A 19,518-nucleotide genomic window follows, 5' to 3' on the forward strand; every position below is an offset into this window, starting at 1 on the left:
CAGCTGAGCTAATCTGGAAGGTGAAACACCGTACAGCAACATTCCTCAAACTGCCTATGGTAAGTATTTTGCTTACACTTCCAATCCGTTGCAAACTGTTACTTTTTAAAAATATAATAAAACTAAATAAATTTGTAATAATAAATACCACAAAAGAATATACATTATTAAACACATCTGTTTGGCTACCTGGCATGGGGACTAGGAATAGGAAATGGGGGTAAAAGACAACAAACGAATGACAGGGCTTTACAAGAACTAATTATGATTGTGTGCCATCAACTAAGGACATCTGAGGTCCAGAAAAAATAAATATAAATAAACAAAAAAGAGATACTTTAAAAATGGGCTTGAAAATTAGGCAGAGCTTAAGAGAGAACTGAATGACATCAAAGACCTATCTGAAGAAATTACCTAAAATAATGCCTAGAGGGACGAGGAAGAGAAAAATATAAAAACTAGGTTAAAAGGTATTGATGACAAAATGAGAATGGAGTACTATGAGGAGAAAAGACAGCATGGAACAACTATATTTGAAAAGATAATGCTGAGAGTTTTTCCAGAATTGATGAAAAAGTCAACTCAACAGATACAGGTAACAAATTACACCAAACAATACAAAGAGAAATCCACATTTAGACACACTACTGTAAAACTACTAAACCCCAAAGATAGAATAACCAGAGAGAAAAGGTCACTTTCAAATGAACAATAATTATGCTGGCAACAAACTTAAAACTAACAGGTACACTTCAGAAGAATTTTCAATAACACTGGTATGGCATCTTAATTCAATAAAGCATGTTACCTTTTTTTGTTTCAATTTTTAAAGTGTGGTTATACCATACACACAGAAGAGTGCACAAAATAAACAGACACCAAACAAACAAAAGGAATTCGGAGACCAGACGTGGTGGCTCATGCCTGTAATCCCAACACTTTGGGAGGCCAAGGCAGGTGAACTGCTTGAGGTTAGGAGTTCAAGACCAGCCTGGCCAACATGGTGAAACCCTGTTTCTACTAAAAGTACAAAAATTAGCTGGGCATAGTGACGCATGCCTGTAATCCCAGCTACTTTGGTAACTGAGGCAGGAGAATCACTTGAACCCGGGAGACAGAGGTTGCAGTGAACCAAGATGACACCACTGCACTCCAGATTGGGCAACAGAGCGAGATCTTGTCTCAAAAAAAAAAAAAAAAAAAGAAATTTGGAGGAAGACACAATGCAGGAGGCATAATAAAACTTCAAAGAAGCTGGCTGGGCACGGTGGCTCAAGCCTGTAATCCCAGCACTTTAGGAGGCCGAGATGGGTGGATCATGAGGTCAGGAGATCAAGACCATCCTGGCTAACACGGTGAAACTTTGTCTACTAAAAAATACAAAAAACTAGCCGGGCAAGGTGGCGGGCGCCTGTAGTCCCAGCTACTCGGGAGGCTGAGGCAGGAGAATGGCGTAAACCCGGGAGGTGGAGCTTGCAGTGAGCTGAGATCCGGCCACCGCACTCCAGCCTGGGTGATAGAGCGAGACTCTGTCTCCAAAAAAAAAAAAAAAACTTCAAAGAAGCTAATATTCTCAGAGACAAAAAAGCAATGAACCATGAAACAGGAACACGAAGCCATAAATAAGAACTATACAGAGAACCAAAAGAGATCATGGAACTTGATTGCAGAAATCTTAAAATTCAAGCAAGGCTTGTAAGCTGCAGTGAAAGCACTGCTTAAGGGACAGTGACAGCACTAAAAATGCATACATTAAAAAAGAATTTGGGAGGCCAAGGTGGGTGGATCACCTGAGGTCAGGAGTTTGAGACCGGCGTGGCTAACGTGGTGAAACCCCGTCTCTACTAAAAAATACAAAAATTAGCTGGGCATGCTGACAGGCACCTGTAATCTCAGCTACTCGGCAGGCTGAGGCAGGAGAATCACTTGAACCTGGGAGGTGGAGGTTGCAGTGAGCCGAGATCCGGCCATTGCACTACAGCCTGGGCAACAAGAGTGACACTTCATTTCAAAAAAAAAAAAAAAAGTAAAAGTAAAAGAAAAGAAATCTAAAATAAATAAGCTTCCACCTTGGGAAACTAGAAAAACAAAAAAAATTTTGGCCTAAAACAAGTAGGAAAATAAAAATTAGAGCAGAAATAAATTTAAAACAGGAAAACAATAAATAGAGAAAACCAGTAAAACAAAAAACTCATTCCTTTAAAAGATGAATAAAACTGATAAACCCAGTTAATTAAGAGAGAAACAAATGATCAATTTCAGAAATAAAGGAGGAGTCATCACTACTGATGCCATGGATACAAAAAGGATAATAAAGGAATATTATTAACAACTCTGCCCACAAATTTGGTAATTTAGATGAAATGAACCAATTTCTCAAATGATACAAACCACCAAAAGTCATCCAAGGAGAAACAGATAACCTAAAACCCCTACATCTATTTTAAAAGTTAAATCAATAATTAATAATTTTCCATAAAAATAAATCACCAGATTCAGATGGACCAACTGGTGAATTCTGCCAAACATTTAAGGAAAAAATAATAGCAATTCTCTATAATCTCTTCCAGAAAAAAGAAGTAGAGGGAACACTTCTAACTTATACTATAAGACCAGCATTACCCTAATATCAAAACCAGATAAAGACACTGCAAAAAAGGAAAACTACAGACCAATATTGCCCATGAACACAGATATAAAAATGCTCAAGAAAATGGTGCCAAATTGAATCCAACACTGTATAAAAAAATTATATATCATGACCAATATAATTTATCCAGGTATGCAAGGCTGGTGCAACATTTGAAAATTAATCTATGTAATCTACCATATTAACAAACTAAAGAAGACATATATAATCACATAAATTGATGCAAATAAAAACAATATTCATGCTGGATGTGGCGGCTCACACCTGTAATCCCAGCACTGTGGGAGGCTGAGACGGGCAGATCACAAGGTCAGGAGTTCTAGACCAGCCTGGCCAACATGGTGAAACCCTATCTCTACTAAAAATACAAAAATTAGCCTGGCGTGGTGGTGTGCACCTGTAATCCCAGCTACTTGGAAGGCTGAGGCAGGAGAATCGCTAGAACCCAGAAGGCAGAGGTTGCAGTGACCCGAGATCACGCCACTACACTCCAGCCAGGGAGACAGAGCGAGACTGTCTCAAAAAAACACAAAACAAAACAAACAAACAAACAAAAATATCCATTCATGAGAAAAACTCTTAGAAAACTATGAGTAGAGGGAAACTTCTTCAATTTGATAAAGAATATCTATAAAATACCTACAATTAATAGCATACTTAATAAGAAACTGCCTTCCCTCAAAGATTGGGTTCAAGGAAAGGATATCTTCTCTCATCACTCCTATTCAATATAATACGGAAAGCCCTAGCTAGTGCAATAAGATGAGAAAAGAAAACAAGAGTATACTGTTTGGAAAAGAATACATAAAATGGTCTCTATTTGCAATTTGCAGTTACATAATTCTCTATGTAGAAAATACCCAAAAATTGACCCCAAAAATGTCCTGAGTATAGTAAGGTTGCAGGATATAAGGTCAGTACACAAAAGTCACTTGCATTTGAAGAACAACTGGAAGTTGGACTTTAAAATACCATTATAAGAGCACCTTTAAAAAGTGAAATACTGGCCAGGCACAGTGGTGCACACTTGTAATCCTAGCACTTTGGGAAGCCGAGGCAGGCAGATCCCTTGAGCCCAGGAGTTTAAGACCAGCCTGGGCAACATAGTGAAACCTCATCTCTGCAAATACAAAAAAATTAGCCAGGCATGGTGGTGCATACCTGTAGTCCCAGCTACTTGGGAGGCAGAAGTGGGATGATTACTTGAGCCCAGGAGGTCGAGGCTGCAGTGAGCAGAGATCTCACAAGTGCACTCCAGCCTGGGCAACAGAGTGGGAAAAAAAAAAAAAGAAAAAAGAAAAAAAAAGCAACAACGAAATGCTTAGGTTATAAATCTAACAAAATATATACAGGATCTATATGTGCAAAAGTATAAAACACTGATTTAAAAAAAAAAAGAAAGAAAGAAAAGAAAAACTAAATAAGGCTAGGCGCAGTGGCTCACGCCTATAATCCCATCCACTCTGGGAGGCCGAGGTGGGCAGATCACCTGAAATCAGGAGTTCAAGACCAGCCTGGCCAACACGGTGAAACGCTGTCTCTACTAAAAATACAAAAATTAGCCGGGCATGGTCACGGGCGCCTGTAATCCCAGCTACTTGGGAGACTGAGGCAGGAGAATCGCTTGAACCAGGGAGGTTGCAGTGAGCCGAGATCACACCATTACACTCCAGCTTGGGGGACAAGAGCGAGACTTTGTCTCAAAAAAAAAAAAAAAAAAAACAACAACAAAAACCACTAAATAAAATGGGACATATTCCATGTTCATGGATAGGAAAACTCAGTATTAAGATACAGGCCAGGTGCAGTGGCTCACGTCTCTAATCCCAGCACTTTGGGAGGCCAAGGTGGGTGGATCACTTGAGGTCAGGAGTTAGAGACCAGCGTGGCCAACATGGTGAAATTCCATTTCTACCAAAAATACAAAAATTAGCTGGGCATGGTGGTGCCCACCTGCGCCCACTTACTCAGGAGGCTGAGACAAAAGAATCACTGGAACCTGGGAGGCAGAAGTTGCAGTGAACTGAGATTGTGCCACTGCACTCCAGCCTGGGCGACAGAGCTAGACTCCATCTCAAAAATAAAATAAAATTAAAAAAAAAAAAAAAAGGCTGGGAACAGTGGCTCACACCTGTAATCCCAGCACTCAGCACTCTGCGGGGCTAAGGTGGGCAGACCACGAGGTCAGGAGTTCAAGACCAGCCTGACCAACATGGTGAAACCCTGTCCCTATTAAAAATACAAAAATTAGCCAGACATGGTGGAGTGTGCCTATTAACCCCAGCTACTCAGCAGCTGAGGCAGGAGAATCACTTGAACCCAGGAGGTAGAGGTTGCAGTGAGCCAAGATCATACCACTGCACTCCAGCCTAGGTGACAGAGAGAGACTCTGTCTCAAAAAAATAAACAAACAAACAAAAACAAAGATATGGATTCTTCCCAACTCTATCTCTAGATTCTTGTGCAATCCCAACTAAAATCCTAGCAAGCTATTTTGTAGGCCTCAAGAAACTAATCCTGAAGTTTATATGAAAAGACAAAGAATTGGCCGGGCGTGGTGGCTCAAACCTGTAATCCCAGCACTTTGGGAGGCCGAGGCAGGTGGATCATGAGGTCAAGAGTTCGAGACCAGCCTGGCCAACATGGTGAAACCCTGTCTCTACTAAAAATAAAAATAAAAAAAGAAAAGACAAAAAATCTAGACTAGCTAACATGATATTGAAGAACAACAAAGTTGGAGGACTCATACTATCTAATTTTAAGATGTACAAGAAGGTTCTAATAATCAGGGCAATTTGGTATTGGCAAAAGAACAGACACATAGATCAATAAAAAAGAAGAGACCCCAAAAATGGCCAGGCATGGTGGCTCACGCTGTAATCCCAGCACTTGGGAGGCAGAGGCAGGCAGATTATCTGAGCCCAGGAGTTCAAGACTAGCCAGGGCAACATGGAGAAACTCTGTCTCCACAAAACATAAAAAATAAGCTGGGCATGGTGCCATGCACCTGTAGTCCCAGCTACTCGGGAGGCTGAGGGGAGAATCAGCTGAAACCAGGGAGGTTGAGGCTGCAGTGAGCCATGATTGCATCACTGCACTGTAGCCTGGGCAACATAGTGAGACCCTGTATCAAAAAAAAAAAAAAAAAAAAAAAGGCCCCAAAAATAAACCCACACAAATGTAGTCAACTTATCTTTGACAAAGGAGCAAAGGCAATTCAATGGAGAATAGACAGTCTTTTCAATAACAGGTGCTGAAAAAACTGGACATCCCTATGAAAAATATGAACCCAGACACAGACATTACACCTTATATAAAAACATATTCAAAGTGGGTAACTTAAACTTAACATGCAAAATTGTAAAATTTCTTCAAGAAAGCATAGGAGAAAATCTACATAACCTTGGGTTTGGTGAGCAGTTTTTAAATACAACACCAGTACCATGATCCATCAAAGAAAAAAATTGGTAAATTGGATCTTACTAAAATGTAAAACTTCCACTCTGCAAGAGATACTGTTAAGAGAATAAGAAGACAAGTCACAGACTGGAATATTTGCAAAACACGTATCTGATAAAGGACTTGTATCTAAAAATCTAAAAAGAACTCTTAAAATTTGGCAAGAAGATAATCCAAGGCCAGGCACGGTGGCTCACACCTGTAATTCCAGAACTTTAAGAAGCTGAGGTGGGAAGTTCTATTGAGGCCAGATGTTCAAGACCAGCCTGGGCAACATAGAGAAACCTCATCTCTAAGAAAAAAAATTAAGAATTAGTTGGGTGTGGGGGTGCACGCCTATAGTTCTAGCTACTTGAGAGGCTGAGATGGGAAGATAGCTTGAGCCCAGGAGTTCAAGGTTACAGTGAGGTATGACTGTGCCACTGCACTCCAGCCTGGGAAACAGAGTCAGACCCTGTCGAAAAGAAGGGAGGGAAAAGGGGAGGCGAAAAGAAAGGGCAAAGGAGAGGGGAAGGGAGAGGGGAAGGGAGAGAGGAGAGGAGAAAGAGGAGAGAAGAGGAGAAAGGAAAGAAGAAAAGAAAGCAAAGGAGAAAGGAAAGGAAAGGAGAGAAAAGGCAAAAAGTGAAAGGAAAGGAAAAGAAGAAAGAAAACAATCCAATTTTAAAATTGGCAAAAGTTCTGAATGGACATCTCAGCAAAGAAGATATAAGAATGGAAAATAAGAATATGAAAAATGCTGAACATCATTTGTCTTCAGGGAACTGTAGATTAAAATAATGAGATATTCACTTCACATCTACTAGAATGTCACTGAGGACGCCAAACAAGAGAAAATCTTATTACTGCCAGTGGGAATGCAAAATGGTATAGTCGCTTTGGAAGACTATTAGGTGGTCTCTTACAAAACTTAATACTACCATATAATCCAGCAATCATGCTCCTAGGTATTTACCCATCTGATTTGAAAATTTACATTCACACAATAACTTGGATGTGAATGCATATAAACGTAACTGCCAAAAACTGGAAGCAATTAGGTATTTGGATAAACAAACCATCACACATCTATCCAATGGAATATTATTCAGTGATATAAAGAAATGAGCTATCAAGCCACAAAAACACGAGTGAATCTTAATGTATACTGCTAAGTAAAAGAATTTACATACTACATTATTCTAATTATATAACATTCTAGAAAAGGTAAAACTACAGACAGCAAAACACCAACGATTGCCAGTGGTTTACAGTGGGGGAGAGCTGGATATGTGAAGCACAGATTTTTTAGAGTAGTAATGGTGAACGTAAGATAATCACGTTAATATCCATAGAACTTCACAGAAAAAAGAATAAACCTCAACACGCAAATTTTCAAAAAATTATTTAGGGAATGGGGGAATCCTAGATTGGCACTCAGACTGTGACAAAGCGTTTAATTGTATTCTGAATGTATGAAACCACCTCATCACAGGGGATGGAAGAATAAGGTGCTGACCTTTGGAAATGAGTGGAATACGTAAGACTAAAGAAAGACAGGCACTCTACCCTAGTTGATAAAGTTGTTTTCCACAGTGGCACAGGTTAACAATTCTGAAATCACTATACCTGTATACTGAAACTGAACAAGTAAGTAAATGGATGACTGATCGTGGAAGCCAAGTTTCTCACTGTTGAAGGAGGAGGTTACGGCTATACAGGGGAGGAAGATAAAATAATCTATCTGGTAATGGATTTGAATTGAAGACATCAATATAAATTCATGTTTAGCTTAATATTGATACCGATGGTCACACATAGAAATATTTACAGATATGTGTAATACAGGTTAGTATGAACACACATACTAACATATATACTAACATATATCCTTGTATTTGTCAGAGGGCCTAGAAGCAATATCATCCCAGGGGAAACAAACATACTTAGCACCCAGATCTTGGTTTCTAATAAAATTCTCCAATGAAAGGAACCAACACTCCTCGGAAAAATGGCTGCTTCTAAAACTAGGACAGGAAATAAACAAAATGAGCACAAAGCATCTTGTAATGCCAGGAAGTAAAAGTTCATGTACACACATACAACAATGGGAGTAGTCAAAGAGATACAACACCCAAGTGAAAGAGCTCCCAATGGCCAAAGCTGGGACAAAATAAAAGAGCAGTATAACCAACATATTAAAAAAAAAAAATCAGCTGGGCGCAGTGGCTCTCGCCTGTAATCCAGGCACTTTGGGAAGCCAAGGCGGGCAATCACCTGAGATCAAGAGATCGAGACCATCCTGGCCAACATGGTGAAATCCCGTCTCTACTAAAAACACAAAAATTAGCCAGGTGTGGTGGTGCATGACTGTAGTTCCAGCTACTTGTAAGGCTGAGGCAGGAGAATCACTTGAACCTGGGAGGTGGAGGTTGCAATGAGCTGAGATTGTGCCACTGCACTCCAGCCTGGGCAACAGAGTGAGACTCCGCCTCAAAAAAGAAAAAAAAAAAATCTATGTGTTCATACTGATGTAAGTAAATGATTAAATAAATAATTGGGGAGAAGACAAATCTCCCACGCAATTAAAAAAAAATCCAAATAATTTATGTAGATTTTTGCTCTCAAGGAAGTAGAACTCCCCACTCCTTAAGTGTTCAGTGCACAGTGACTTTCTATTGAAGAATACAGGAGAAAAAAAGAAAATACTAACTTCAAAGTGAAGAAACCTAACAAACACTACCTCAAGTCAAGTGATCAAGGTTAACATTAAAAGTGGCAAGTTGGCCGGGCGCAGTGGCTCTCGCCTGTAATCCCAGCACTTTGGAAGGCGAGGCAGGTGGATCACAAGGTCAAGAATTGGAGGCCAGCCTAATTAACATGGTGAAACCCCGCCTCTACTAAAAATACAAAAATTAGCCGGGTGTGGTGGTGCGTGCCTGTAATCCCAGCTACTCAAGAGGCTGAGGCAGGAGAATTGCTTGAATTCGGGACGCAGAGGTTGCAGTGAGCTGAGATTGCACCACTTCACTCCAGCACGGGTGACAGAGCGAGACTCCAAAAAAAAAAAAAAAAAAGTGGCAGTCACATTGACAGTATGTATTGATGAAAATTGTACTTCATCTTTGTTGTCTTTCTCCCCAAAACGCACCACCCCAATATAATGAGAGAGGGCTGGGCATGGTGGCTCACGCCTGTAATCCCAGCACTTCGGGAGGCCAAGGCGGGAGGATCACAAGGTCAGGAGACAGAGACCATCCTGGCTGACATGGTGAAACCCCGTCTCTACCAAAAACACAAAAAATTAGCGTGGTGGCAGGCACCTGTAGTCCCAGCTACTCTGGAAGCTGAGGCAGGAGAATGGTGTGAACCCGGGAGGCAGAGCTTGCAGTGAGCCAAAATCGCACCACTGTACTCCAGCCTGGGCGACAGAGCAAGACTCCATCCCAAAAATAAAAATTAAAATTAAAAAAAACAATGAGACAAATTCCAACTGACATTCTACAAAACATCTGACCAGTAATCCTCAAAACTTTCAAGAGCATCAAAAACAAAGAATGTCTGAGAACTATCACAATCAAGAGGTGCCTAAGGAGACAGGACTACTCAACATAATGTGGTATCCTGGATGGGATCCTGGAACAGAAAAAGCATATTAGGGGAAAAATGAGGAAATGTGAATAAAGTATAGCCTTTAGTTAATAATGTATCAATACTGGTTCACTAATTATAACAAATGTACCATATTAATCGAAGATGTTAATAATAAACTGGGTATGGAGTATACAGGAACTCTATACGGTCTGCAGTGATTCTGTAAATCTAAAACTGTTCCAAAATAAAATGTTTATTTTTTAAAATGCAATCAAGGTGTTAGAAAATAAAGTTGAGAAACTATCCGAGAAATCAGAACAAAAAGAATGGGATGGAAAACAGGAGAGAAAATATTAGAAATCAGAGAATCAATCTAATGAGGTTTAATATTCTAATTAAAAGAAATCCAGAAAGAAGGAAGGGAGTGAAAGAAGAAATTGTCAAATAAAACACCACAGATATGGTCTCCAAATGGAAAGGGCCCATTTGGGGCCCAACACATGAATGAAAAACTCTTACCAACCAACATCATTGTGAAATTTCAGAATACCTGAATGGTTGAAGGGAAGATCACCTCATTTAATACTAAAGTCTGCATCCCCTACCTCTCCTTTCCCCAGTATTCCTGAACTTCCCACCCCATCCTGCTCTCCTTTTTTCTCTTTTCTAAAGCAGTTATGTATTTTACAAACTCCCAATGTTTTGTATAATTTATTATATTTGCGGTTGAACAACTCCTTCCTCCCTAACTTTAAGCTCCACAAGGACATGAATCTTGTATTTTTGTTCACCTTGTATATACACCTTCAATCTTGTATATATGTTCAAAATGTCTTGGCCAGTGCCTAGCACATAAAATGTGCTCAATACATACTTCTTGAATAAGTGTAAAAGCTTCCATAGAGATATAACAGGTCATAATCAAAGGATTGGTTATCATAAATGTGAGGGTTAAATAAAAAATGTATGGACATGCAAGAACCCAAAATATGTGCATCCCATTCAGTCTTTCTCAGGAAGCTACTGAAAGATGTACTCTGCCAATATAAGGGAGACACCAAGAAAAAGGAAAACCTGAAATCCAGTAAAGAGGCTACCCACACAGAAGAGACAAATGCAATTCACAGATGACTGTAAAAGGGCAGTCCAGGAAGACAGTTGTGCAACAGGCCTAGAGAGCAACCCATCAAGATGGAGGCAGGATGACCAGCACATTACAGGAAAGATGTTACAAAACCAACAGATTATCAGATGTGTTTGAATCTACTAAGAGGAGATTGACGTATCTGGTTCAAGAGGTTAATAGATCAAATAAAGAATACAAAAGACACATTAAAAAGATATAAAACATATATTTATAAAGAAACATAAAAGGTACATGTACAAAAGAATTAAGATGATTATTAACTAGGAAAAACAAAAATCATACAAGAAAGGAAACAACCTCACACTTACCTGGTTCAGCTACATACAATATTTACATAGTTAAAATGAGGTAAACACCAAATAACTAAAAGTTAACGTATAACTAATCTGGTAATAGAGAAGGGAGAGGAGAAGTGAAATGCAGTGTTTAAAGGTAGGAGTTGGTGCAAAAAACCTAAACTCCCATCTTCTGTAATGGGAAATTAGTAAACGATACCTAAAATTGCATTAGGATAGGAATGGGAAGGGGACATCACCATATATCTAAATATGTTATTTGTAAAAACTGGAAGTGATAAGGAATTGAAGTCACTGACTCTGGAGCAGCCTTTCTCAATTAAGGTTCGGCGAGAGAATCAATCTTTAATGCCCTAAGGCTTCCATTTTATGTAAAAAACTAACTTCTCTCCTATGCATCTATCATATTAGCTACATACCCTCCTTGAGAAAATTAAGAAAATAGTTGCTCAAATCATTTTTCTTGTTCAGTGATTCACACAGAAAGCACTGATTGAGAAAGACTGCTTCTGGAGAGTGGGATTCAAGGGTACTGGGGCAGAAGATTGTTGTTTTCCTCTTTCTTTTTTTTTTTTTTTTTTTGACAGAGTTTCACTCTTGTTGCCCAGGCTGGAGTGTAATGGCGTCATCTCAGCTCACTGCAACCTCCGCCTCCCGGATTCAAGCAATTCTCCTGCCTCAGCCTCCCGAGTAGCTGGGATTACAGACACGCGCCACCACGCCTGGCTAATTCTGTATTTTTAGTAGAGATGGGGTTTCTCCATGTTGGTCAGGCTGGTCTCGAACTCCCAACCTCAGGTGATTCGCCTGCCTCAGCCTCCCAAAGTGCTAGGATTACAGGCGTGAGCCACCGCGCCTGGCCCTCTTTTCTTTTTTGAGACAGGGTCTCAGTCTGTTGCGCAAGTTGCACTGTAGTGGTAGGGTATCAGCTCACTATAGCCTCTATGGGCTCAAGCAATCCTCCCACCTCAGCCTTCTAAGTAAATGGAACAACAGGTGCGTGCCACCACAACCCAGTTAATTTTGTTTATTTTTTGTGGAGACAAGGTCTCACTATGTTGCCCAGACTGGTCTCAAACTCCTGGGCTGATGTGATCCTCCTGCCTCAGCCTCCCAAAGTGCTGGGATTATAGGCATGAGCCACCGCACCCAGACAGATTTTCATTATAATCCTTGAAGTATTATTTGACTCTTTATGTACAGGTATCCCTTTGATAAATATAAACATTAAATTTAAACATAATAGTAAAAAGTAGCAGTAAAGGAACTCTGAATATAGGATGTATTTAATGAATAAAGTACAAAAACTGAAAGGTCTAGAAGTAGTTTCTTATTAGCAAAAGTCAGAGAATTTTTTAGAAATAAATTATGGAACTCATTAAATAACATCTACTTACAAAACATTCCTATCTATATAGCAATGCTTTACTAAGCATTAAGTTATTTGAGGTGCCAAGAAAGATATGAAAAAGATAATATAATTGTAAAAGGTATGACAATGTAAATATGGTATACTGAAATGTTTTAACATGAAACCTCATTAAGCTGTATACATTTCCCATTTCAATCAATCAGGACATACTTTTTGTGCCAACAAGCTACCATATTCAGTAGAAGACATAAAAGAAATATAATATATACTTCCTTTTAAAATAGGTTTATTTATGTGTACATATAACTTATTTTAGGTTTTTACTCACTTGGCTATTTATATATTTTTAGATTTAAGAAAACATCTTCATAATATTTACAATAAAATGGCTTTCAAAAATCTCTTCATGATTACAAAAATTGGCAGTAACATGGAAGATTAACCAGAAAACCAACAAAACCAATAGTAAGGGGACACCTAAAATGGTTAAGGTAAGAGATGAAGGCCTGAGCTGAGATAGTGTGGTGGAGAAAAAAAGGAAACAGATATAAAGATGGCTAAAATAAGCCAGGCATGGTGATGCCCGCCTTGGTCCCAGCTACTCCAGAGCCTGAGGTGGGAGGATTAACTTGAGCCCAGGAATTTGAGACCAGCCTGGACAACACAGTGAGATCCTGTCTCAAATAAAAATAATAAAATGAAATAAAAGTGGCAAAAGAATGAGAACTTTTGGAGACTGAAAGCAAGGGAGAAAGCTGGATTAGTGCCAGGTTTCCACCATGAGTGGCTGGGGTAGATGGTGGTGCTACTGACCATGACAGGCAATACAAAGAGGAGCAGGATTAAGGGAAAACATGAGTTCACGTTTGGACTGTTTGAAGTACCTTGAGAACATCCTGGGAGAGATATCCAAAAGGCAGTTGAATATAATAATCTGGAATGCAGGAGAGAAGTCTGAGTTAGATAAAGATTTTGGAATTGGCAACACACAGCCGTTAATGGATGAGATCACCTAGGAAGAGAATACATTTAGAAGAGGACAAGAGTCTGCCATCAGATAACTGAAGATCACAATTCATGTTCCTAAAACCACCCAGGATAAAACTTTGCCCATTTATATGGACTTCGGTAGAAAAATATCCAACATATAATGTTAAATTAAAGAAAATCAAATCACAAAACTTTATGCATTGTGCAAACCTATTTTTACAAATAAGTTGTAAAAAAATTAACAAAGGCACAGTAAAAAAATATATGAAGGAACAAACATTAATGATGTTAGTAATACTATAAATGTAGGAAAGGGATTACATAAACCTTTCAGAGCTACATGATATGTCTTCATACTATTTTACTTTTTTTAAATAAGCATGTACTCAGCCAGTGTACTCAGGTGACTCGCGCCTGTAATCCCAGCACTTTGGGAGGCTGAGGCAGGCAGATCATGAGCTGAAGAGATCGAGACCATCTGGCCAACATGGTGAAACCCCGTCTCTACTAAAAATAAAACAACAACAACAACAAAAATTAGCTGGGCGTGGTGGTGCGCGCCTGTAGTCCCAGCTGCCTGGGAGGCTAAGGCAGGAGAATCGGTTGAATCCCGGGAGGCAGAGGTTGCAGTGAGCTGAGATTGTACCACCGCACTCCAGCCTGGCGAGAGAGAGTGACTCCATCTCAAAAAAAAAAAGGCATGTGCTCTTGCAAACAGAGAAAACATAATTTTGTTCTTTTCCTTAAAAAAACGTACAGCACGTTTCCTAAGGCCGGGCGTGGTGGCTCATACCTGTAATCCCAGCACTTTGGGATGCTGAGGCGGGCGGATCACGAGGTCAGAAGATTGAGACCATCCTGGCCAACACAGTGAAACTCCGTCTCTACTAAAAATACAAAAATTAGCTGGGCGTGGTGGCGCGTGGCCGTAGTCCCAGCTACTCAGGAGGCTGAGGCAGGAGAATGGCCTGAACCCAGGAGGCAGAGGTTGCAGAGAGCCTAGATCGCGCCACTGCACTCCAGCCTGGGCAACATAAGGAGACTCCACCTCAAAAAAAAAAAAAAAAAAGTACAGCACGTTTCCTTACAATATATTTGAGAAGATAAAAATGTGTTAGAAAAACACTTGGACACTGGACTATAAATGGACAAATAACATCAACAGACAACCAGTAAGATTATGAAAAATATTCAGTGCACTAGCAAAGTAATAGAACATATACCATTTATTGTCTGCTAAATTAAAACAATTTTTAAAATAATAAAAGTACTCAATGTTGGTAAGCGTGTGCATGTGTGTGTGTGTGTGTTTTGTTTTTGTTTTTTAAGCATGACAGACACTGCTGACAGGAAATAAACCGGTACTATCTCCCAGGAAAACAATGTGACAATATGTACCAATAGCCTGAAAAAGATTCCTAATATTTGATCTAACAATTATCTTTTTCGAAATTTTAGAAAAGAATCCATGTGTTACAGCTCTTTTAGAATATATCTAGCGGTTGTCTGGTTTTTACTGGACTTCCTCCAGCACCCCCCAAAAAGAAAATAATTCAAAACAACTAAAAATATGCAAAGATATTTCACCAAATCATTAGTTGAAACAATCAAATCACCAACATTAGTGCACAACAGAAAATTATACAGGCATCAAAAGTAATGTGTTCAACAAACTTAAAAAAAAAAAAAGCCAAACTCTATGACCTAGCAATTCTACTTACAGAAAAACACTAGCACGCATACACCAGAAAACATCACAAAGAACGTTCACTGTTGTAGTGGTTGCAATAGTGTACAATTTTAAACAATCTAACAGCCCATCAATCCAAAAACGGTTAAATCAGCTTTCTCAAACTGTGGTCTCAGGACCCCTGGATGTCCCCAGGAGCCTTTCAGCAGGCTTGTAAAATCTTCCCTTCTCCTACTACATATCTGTGCAAGACTGGTGTTTTCTTCATATGCTTCAACCTAAACCAGATAGCACAACAGACGCAAATATGAAAATCCAGCTGTCTTCCATAAATCAGATATTAAAGTAATTTGAAAAATTTAAAACAATGCCACGCTCCTCTTCTAAGTTTTGTTTTAGAAAATACTTTTCACTCAAAAATTATTTGAGTCTGTTATTTTTAAATGAATAAATAAAACATCTTCAGTTTTCTGAGTTTTAATTTCCAAAATGGCAAATATACTGCAGCACTAGGAACCAAAAACTCTATTGGTCCTCAATAATTTTTAAGCGTAATTATCCCCAATCATAATGTTAAATGAACTGTAGCACTATTCTATCATGTAACATTATGATTGGGGATAATTAATGGGAATTTGCTTTATCTGTAATATAACTGTTTCAAAAGATACTTTGCTCATGTATAATCAAGAAGTCATTTTTATGAAGCTTTTTAAAAACATGGGGAAATGCTTACAACGTAATTTAAATCAAGGAAAGTAGACAATCCAACGACATAAAATCTCAAGAAAATGCACAGGGTAAAAAAGACTCAAAGGAAAAAAGTCAAAACATTAAAAGTGATTACTGTAACATGGTGGAATTATGGTTGATCATTTTTGCTTATTCTTTATTCTATTTTTTCAATTTTTGCCACTAAGCATGCAGTTTAATATCCAGGGGAGGAAAAAAGGGAAGAAATTAGGCGGAAAATTACATATAGTTCTACTGGATTAAACCATTAAACTCCTGCCAACTCAAGAGACGACAAGCTCAAGTGAATAAACGGAGGAATCTGACTGAATCAACAAAGTGCCTATTTTTTGAATTGAAAAGATTCACTTAATATCAAATGTATGGACTAGCCAAACTAACAAGAAAGAACATTCTTAGTCTGGAACATAACATTTGCAATCACGGTAGTACAAATAAGAGTTAAAAATAAGGTCCTCTTTTGGACTTTCTCAAAATACCAAAGGAAAGGCAGCGGGAAAGACGGCCACTGCACCCTTCTGTTCTCTAACGAAGAGAAAATGCATGGGTGCGGGAATGGGCAGTGCGAGAGCACCGGCAGCGATGAGACTCCTCTGCGGGGACCGAGCCTCTGCCACTCCTAAAGAACCACAGTCCCCTCTGCACTCGCAGCCCCTCCCCAGGCGGGACGGCGGCGCCAGGGCGCTTCTCCCTCCACCCGCTGGGGTCTCTCCCCCAGGAGCGCCGGCCACTCCGGCGGCCCGGGAGGGTGGAACCGGGCAAACAGCCGCCGTGATTGCCCTCTCGGTCCAGTCCGGTCTGGCCCTTCAGGCTCCAGGAAGGGACATCAGATTGGAGGGCCAGAGTTCCCCGGCCAGCTCCGGGGGCTCGGAAAAGGAATCGGTCGGGGCCCAGGCTCTGTCCGCAGAGGAAGAGGGCCAGACCCAGCGCCCAGGTCGGCGGGTCCAGCGGTCACCCCGCCCCCTCTGTGGGAACAGCAGGGCTGAGGGGAGGCCGAGACGACCGGTCACGGGGGGCTCTTACCTCCCCTACAGCCCCGGCGGAGCTTTTTGGGAACTCGACACGACGTCACGCTGAGGAGTGAAGAGCGACCCCGGCCGGGAGTCCTGGGAGTGCCAGCCGCCGGCTCAGGGTTTCTTTCCCCGCCCCCCGGGCAGCGCAGAGAGCGCAGGCGCAGAGGAGGCTTTCCTCTTCGGCTCACACGCCTCCTACCTCGGCGTCCCCGGCTGTCTCCAGGTCCGGGGCGCCTGCGCACTACGATGCAGGTTCCGAGCAGGGGGCGCTAGACTTCTTACCGGAAGTGCCCGAGTGGGTTCTAGGGTGACCGGGAAGCCTGATGATTCGGCCTTAGATCGGGACTCGGTTTTCCACTCGATTGCGGATCGGGAGGCCTCTCGCGTCAGTGTCTGACTTCCTTTACCCTTCGCTAACCTAGAGGCAGCTTCTCCGGCCCCAGCCGTAGCCCTCCGCTGAGCCTGCGCGGCGTTCCGGTTTCTACTGGACAGACCTGCCTTCCTGGCAGCTGGCTGGGCCTGCTCTCCGCGCTGCTGGCCCCTCGGAAAACCTAACTTTTTGTTTACTTCAAACTGATTTTACAACAGACTGCCCCCCCCCCCCCCACTTCCCCCGCTTCCCCTTTTTCCTCCCGGCAGCAATAAAAATGCTCCCAGCCAACCCCGAGCTCCAAGCCACTCCAGCTGACTGGACATCCCTTTCCTTCCCTTCGCTGCGTTAGTTCTGAATGTTTTGTTTCGTTTTTTTTAAAGCGGCCACTAGAACAGCTGTCTCCCTGTCTAAAAGCAAAAGCTGACTGCTCTGATGGAGAAATAAAATGTCACTCACTTGATGTATATTTGCTTGTTGAGCTTTGCTATTTTTACCACAAGTTTCCAAGAAATTTAAATGAGAGACCGGGCGCGGTGGCTCACGCCTGTAATCCCAGCACTTTGGGAGGTGGAGGCGGGAGGATCGCTAGAAGTCAGAAGTTCCAGACGGGCTTGGGCAACATAGCAAGACCCTGTCAATACTAAAAATGAAAATTAAAAAATTAGCCGGGCGTGTTGGCACGTTCCTGTAGTCCCAGCTACTGGCTCAGAGTTTGAAGTGGGAGGATCACTGATGCCCAGGAGGTCAAGGCTGCAGTGAGCTCTGGTGGCAACACTGCATCCCAGCCTGAGCGACAGAATCAGACCGTGTCTCTAAAAAAAAATAAAAATAAAAACAAGGGAAGAGACATACATATGGGATCCGATACAGACAGATACAGGGAAAAAGCAGTTCCTCAAAGGTTTAACAGCCCACAGTTCATACTGATCTTTCAAAAATTGCAAGAATTGGCCGGGCGCTCACGCCTGTCTGTAACCCCAGCACTTTGGGAGGCCGAGGCAAGCGAATTACCTGAGGTCAGGAGTTCGAGACCAAACTGGCCAACATGGTGAAACCCCGTCTCTACTAAAAATACAAAAATTAGCTGGGTGTGGTGGCCGGCACCTGTAATCCCAGCTACTCGGGAGGCTGAGGCAGGAGAATCGCTTGAACCCAGGAGGCGGAGGTCGCAGTGAGCCAAAATCGGGCCACTGCACTCCAGCCTGGGCGACAGAGCAAGACTCACTCTCAAAAAAGAAAAAAAGAATTGCAAGAATTATAATTTTTCGAGTATTCCAGCCACATGTGATTTGTGATGAAAGATTTGAGAATCAGGGTTCACATCTTAAATCTGCAGTTTACAGCTATAGTTCCCGATCTTTGAAAGATATTGAATCTCTAACCTTTGTTTTCCTAAACAACAAAATGAAATAGCAAAACTTTTGATTGCCTAAACTAATGTATGTATTGAGCATCTGCTTTGTGACAGTGTGTTAGATGCTTTGCTTACATTATGTCATTTAATCCTAAGAATAATTCTACAAAGTACAGTATGCCTTTTTCCTACTATGTGTTAGGCATTCTTCACAGATAAAATAAAATGGGGCCACTGTCTATGGGGAACCACAGTCTAGTAGCAGAGACTCATATACACAAATGCATATTGGGGACAGAAGTATTTATATAGTAAAGTAAAAGGACAAAGAGAATAGAAAAAAGACACGAACACCTTAAATAGATCAATGGGGAAAGTATATACAATGATCAGTTCACAAAATATGAAATTTAAATGCCTACTACACATTTTACCAATCAATGTTCAAAGTCATTAATAATAAACAGAGACAAAAGAGAGGTTATTTCCCAGGCATCTAATTACCCGATCTGTTTAAAATGTGAATAAACTCCATGGGTGACAGAAGAGTAAAGCGGACACTTACACCCTGGGAGGGATATAAATTAGGACAAAGATTTTGGAAAGTTATTTGTCAAATCATGTCAAGAACTTTACGGGTGTTCATGTGACCTAATTTCATCATTTCTCTTTTGGAAATTATAAGGAGATAGTCCAGAACATGAAGATCTCTATGGAAAGATACTTAACCATGGTAAATAAATTGATAAAAGTAAAAAATCCAACATTAAGAGAATGGTTAAAATAATTACCGCATATATGTGATTAAAACTATTAAAATTATGTTTACAACGAATTTTTAATGACCTGAG

At 40.7% G+C, this 19,518-nt stretch overlaps 1 protein-coding gene and 1 non-coding gene across 8 annotated transcripts in view; one reads left to right on the forward strand and one right to left on the reverse strand.

The window, feature by feature from the left end:
• The window catches only part of ZFYVE16 (zinc finger FYVE-type containing 16), a 64,800-nt gene extending 47,336 nt beyond the window's left edge, over nt 1-17,464 (reverse strand). For 4 of the 7 annotated variants that reach the window (XR_007726825.1, XR_007726824.1, XM_050795634.1 and 1 more), the window contains exons 1-2: nt 16,951-17,070; nt 13,379-13,506 (exon numbers count right to left, since the gene is read on the reverse strand). The gene's annotated coding sequence lies outside the window, so the exon portion shown is untranslated. Of the gene's footprint in view, nt 1-13,378; nt 13,507-16,950; nt 17,071-17,222 lie in introns of those variants that run through there. The other 3 variants (XM_050795637.1, XM_050795636.1, XM_050795635.1) reach the window with 3 other exon arrangements.
• On the forward strand, nt 14,953-15,013 carry LOC126957757 (U7 small nuclear RNA). Its single transcript, XR_007726926.1, has one exon. It is a non-coding gene; the product is annotated as a U7 small nuclear RNA (small nuclear RNA).
• Nucleotides 17,465-19,518: the final 2,054 nt, after the last annotated feature.

The sequence above is a fragment of the Macaca thibetana genome, chromosome 6, assembly GCF_024542745.1.
Source record: "Macaca thibetana thibetana isolate TM-01 chromosome 6, ASM2454274v1, whole genome shotgun sequence".
NCBI classification, from domain to species: Eukaryota; Metazoa; Chordata; class Mammalia; order Primates; family Cercopithecidae; genus Macaca; species Macaca thibetana.